Source organism: Carassius auratus, unplaced genomic scaffold, assembly GCF_003368295.1.
Source record: "Carassius auratus strain Wakin unplaced genomic scaffold, ASM336829v1 scaf_tig00214259, whole genome shotgun sequence".
Lineage (NCBI taxonomy): Eukaryota > Metazoa > Chordata > Actinopteri > Cypriniformes > Cyprinidae > Carassius > Carassius auratus.
The window spans coordinates 831,212-836,519 of record NW_020527582.1 but is presented as its reverse complement, the minus strand read 5'-3'; positions in this window follow the sequence as shown (position 1 = coordinate 836,519).

Genomic DNA, 5,308 nt, shown 5'->3' with positions numbered 1-5,308 from the left:
ATTGGTCAGATATTGCATTTATCCAGGCAGGGATGCCCCTAGAGCAGATCTCCAGGCATGCTGTGGTTTACACGGATGCCTTCACCACTGGCTGGGGGGCCACATACAATGCGCATGCAGTCTCAGGGGTTTGGACAGGCCCACAGCTGCAGTGGCACATAAATTGCCTAGAGTTGTTAGCAGTGCACCTTGCCTTGAAACATCTCAAAGGTTGCTTACAAGGCAAGCATATGCTGGTCTGAATGGACAACACAGCGACCATTGCGTACATCAACCGACAAGGTGATCTGCGAGTTCGGTTGCTCCACCCTCCCCCTGCCCCCGCTGGACTGTGTTCATATTATAATATTTGAGTCCGAACCGCAGTTCGCTTGCATCATCAAGCCAGCAGCTGTTTACCCCGTTGCTTGTTAACGACAGCGCAGGAGAAGGCTGCAAATGCATAACATTACTCTGCACTTTTTATGTATTATGTTTTTGAACTGTTCGTTTTGTTTATAAAGCTTCAGTACATAATGGCACTTGCGTCTGTCTTACGAATGTACTGAAAATGCTCTAAAGAACGTTGAAGGCGAACATAAATGAGATGTAAAGCTCTCTGCTTGCAGCGCGTCAGTCATGCTCATCAGGAAAGTGAGTGAAACACACACACAAACACACATTTTCATCAAATAATTTGTCATTAAAAGTGGTTCACTTCCGCGATTTGGTATGATTGCGTTCACATAAGCAGTGAACCGTACCAGAGTTCACATGAAGCGTACCCCAGACAACCGTTTTTAAGCGGACTCGGTACGGTTCGCGGGTGCGCATCCGAGTACGGAAGACAGCGTTCACATCATCCAAACGAACCAAACTCTGACATCAATCGAACCCAGGTGTGCACAAAAAGTGTTAGTGTGAAAGCACCCATAGAGTCTGCATGCAGGTGCGCAAATTTTCCAGTTTGTTTTTTAGAAATCCCACCTTTTGCATATGAAGTGGCATACTCCTCTTGGTGTGTAAAAGTGGTTAAAAATGAAGCCCTTGGTGTTTTGATTCCTAAACTCACTGTATTGTAACATATTGCAATTTCAAAACTCAAAATGACAGTTTGATTTTAAGGAAATATCATGTTTCATATATATCTGACCTTTATTTGTTCAAACACATCCAAATGAACTGAAGATGACACCCAGCATTGTTAAGTTTTATCTTCTCTTTCCTCAATTTTTATTATTGGTGTTATTTATTCTCGTTATTTATATGCAATAAGCAATAAAGTGGCAACTCCAATACTGAATTAATCATTTAAAGATCACATAAACAAAGCTCCAGGCTCTGGCATGATGGCTCTTTGCTAAAAACTTTTCAATAACAGACTATAATCTCTGAGATCTGAATGATAGTGGACAAATGTAGCAGTTTAACATTTGGCTGTTTGTAAAAAGTTATATTTGTTAGTTCTTTTTATGAATTAATGTGTTGGGCTTTGTGTGATTTGAAAAGCTCACTACTATGAATATAACAGAATAAATTGGAATCGTGTTTATTCTGATCAAAGTCTTTCATGTTGGTTGAAACAACACAGTCTCACTCTCTACTCGTCAAATGTCTGACGCATGGTCAAGTGATTTGGCGTCACTTTTTTGACGCACTGGGTATACCTTTGGCGTTATTTTTCAACGTGCAGGTTAGTCCGATAGACTTCTATAGAACTCAGCAGCGTTTAAATTTGACGTCTTGGTTCAGCACACCGCAACGACACTGAATAAATAAAAATAAATAATAGGCTACAAAAAAAAATATATATATGACAGAGATCGTTTTTATCTGGCCCTCCAACTTGTTTTTGAGGTTTAAATATTCTCGCAATCTGATATCAAAGTGATCTCTGTGCCAAAGCTTAGCGCGTTCATCAGTGGTGAGTTTAACAACACTCAACTGCAGGTAAAACAGCATTCAGCGGTGAGTTTGACCAAAGCAACACTCAACTGCAGGGAAAACGGCATAAAAAGGTGAGTTTAACAACGCTCCAAGGTGCGTGCAAGTAAGCAGTTTAACCGTTTTCTTACAACCCATTCTCGCTTATCGCTTATTCATAGTTCATCATCTAGTGAAATCACGTTCAAGAAGTCTCATTCAACACACATCGCGATACTTGCCATCAGTTTCCATGTGCCACACGGTCGGTGAGTAGATATAATTACGCTCTTTTAATGCCTGTTTAAAAAATGTATTCTGTCTTCTTTATTAATCAGATTAGCGCCGTATTGTTTTCTCGCTGTATTATATCAGTCATCCGAGGCTGTCTTTGAGTTTCATTGCGTTTAACTAAATGAACACACCTGCTAACTAGTGTGATTAAACCCTGTCGGTCACGTGACGTGCCATAGACTTTTAATATATTCATTTCATGTCAAAGATGTAAATTTGTAGTAAAATCATGGTAACCACGGCACGTACAATAGTAACAAATTTAATTTGAAGTTAAAACCCAGGAACGGGACATTTACCATGTTTTTACCTCAGTAACTGTAGTTCTACTATGGTATATTAATAATCAATACAACAATACAATAATCATAAAACTAACTTTGGTTGTACAACTGTAATTGTCGTTTTTGATGTGCTTTTATATTACAGATATCACACATTTACTGTACCATGCTTTTGATACCTTTTTATGTAAATCCAAAAAAAGTAAATAAATGAAAGGACACATTTTTCCCTTCCTGCAGTTCATTCATATCAGTTTATATTTTAAATATTTTGCTAACAAAACATTATTAAAATTCTGTTTATAAATCTATTTTATTCTACCCCTCCCCCTTTCTTATTTTTATTATTTATGTATTTTTTTTTTAGCTGAAAAGATGTAAAGGAAGCAGTCATCCCTGTGGTGTTTGTGGAGAGGTATTCCTTCAGAAATGGAGAAGACTGAAAGCTGCGGAGGCAGACATTTGCAGCAGTAAGTCTGTGTTGGTTTTACCTTTTTATCAAACTGCTGTTATAAATTGCACAGCATTTGTTGTTTCTTAAACTTTTGCACTGTCCAAATACCCACACTTGCCATCTTTGCACTTGACCAATCGATTATTTATTTGACGTATTTCCTATGTTTAGGCCAAGTGTTCGAGTGAGCATGGTGACCACAAGTGTGTGTCGAACTTTTCATGACCTGATGACTGTGTTTCCCAATCCTGATCCTGGAGAACCCAACACTGCACGGTTTTGGTGTCTCTCTTATCTGTCTTGGAGTCTTCACTGATGAGCTGATGAGTTGAATCAGGTGTGTTTGATCAGGGAGACATCTCAAATGTGCAGTGTTGGGCTTCTCCAGGACCAGGATTGGGAGCCACTGCCTTATGGGACACACTTAAGTGTTTACAGAGATTTTTTATTTTTATTTTATTTTTTTTATTATTATTCAACTTTGCATTTTAAAATAAATTCTAATTCTTTTTTCATTAGTCCCTATTACAGAGGACAATTTAATTTTTGGGGCTTCTAATTAAGTGAAAAAAAAGCAGTTGCAAATGATGTACAAAATAAATATACTTTTCTGTAAACCAAGAAAACATGCAACACTGTTTTACTACCAAATTATTCTCAGTATCTAATTATTATTATTATTATTATTATTATTATTATTATTATTATTATTATTATTATTAATAATAATAATAATATTTCACATACATTGGAAAGGTTTCCGTGAGCAGATCAATTACACTACTGATAACATTCCTTTAAGCATGTAATATTTTTTTTTTATAATTCATATGAATATAGCTTGCTATTATTGACTAGCTTTTAATAATAGATGCATTTAATATATAATTATACAGCATCTTTACAGAGGCTGCTTTTATGGTCTAAAAGTAGCATGTAATAATATTTCCTTCCTTTCTGTCTTTCAGGATTGTTTGCAGATAATGATGTTCTTCTCGATCATGCACAAGGACTCACCTCTTTAACTCTTTATCTTCCCAACACACACAGAAATGCTCCCTTTATCAGTGTTTAGACTTTGCAGTGCAGTTTTGTTTTAGTTCTAAGCTTATAATGAATACATTGTGACCTTCCAGCAACCCATATATTGTATACAGAACCAGTGATCAAAACAATGGTTGAAAATAGTATTTTTATATTGATAAAGCATTGTGTTCTCTTTTTCAAGCTTCATACAGGAAACTTTACTTCTGGTGCTTTTATCATAAAAAAACAAACATCATTTCTCATCAGGAGTTTTCGCAAAGGACGTATTCATGCACAGCCATCCCCTAGTTCCAGTCATGAAGTGAATGATGTTATTGTCAGTTTTATTTCTGCATTTTTATGTAGCAGGTGTTTGTTTTCCTGAACGTTATCTTTCTTCCATTGTTCGGACAATCAGTGTTTATTTAATGCTGTGCTGATGGAGGTTTATAGATGATATTGCACACTTGACATGCATGTCTTTATGGTTTTTATTTTCTGAGTTTGAAACAGTGTGTTGTATCACTTTTTGGTCAAATAAATTCTCCAGTGTTCTCTGAAAGACTATCTGTTTTTACTTTTTTTTCTTTCTTTTTTTTAAATAAAAGTATTTGCAAATAATTTTTATTCTTCATAGTGGCAAAAACAACTTATTGACAGAGGATGCAGTGCAGTTATATGGGCAATTTGTCTTTGAATCAGTTTTTTGAACTCTGTTTTTATTGCTAGAGTTCAATTGGTAAATAATGGCAAATCACAGGAAAACAAAAGTGAATAATTTTTATAGCTTTAAAACAAAACATAACATGCAATTTAAATGTTACAAGCTAATCATTTGATTAGAAAATGCACCTGTCTTTGAAAAAAAAAAAAAAAAAGATTTAATGAGAGGAATCGGTTTGATAGAACTGCGAATGCTGGCCATGTGCTCATCAATATTGTCCAATTTTTGTCAAGCTGAAAAAAATAATTAGCGCATTTGCATTATTGTTGGAGGAAGGTGTAGACGTTAATAAAACACAATCTAATAGGTAGCAAATGTTATTGATTGTTAACCAATCTATCCCTTCAGCCGAAAAACGAAAGACATCGGTCATAAATGGATAAGGAAGCGTGACGCCGCTGCTCAGCTTTGATATCATTGGCTGTCAATGTCCCTTGTCATCGCAGGGTTGTCTGTGGTTGGACTATCCTTTAACCCATATTAAACAGCGCATCGTGTTACAAAAGTACGTTTTGCTACTATTATCACATTAGTAATATATTAAGTCAACAATTAAGGGTTGCTATGTTGAGGAAAATTACCTCTTTAGCGAGATCCTAACCCTAACCCTAATCATAACTTCGA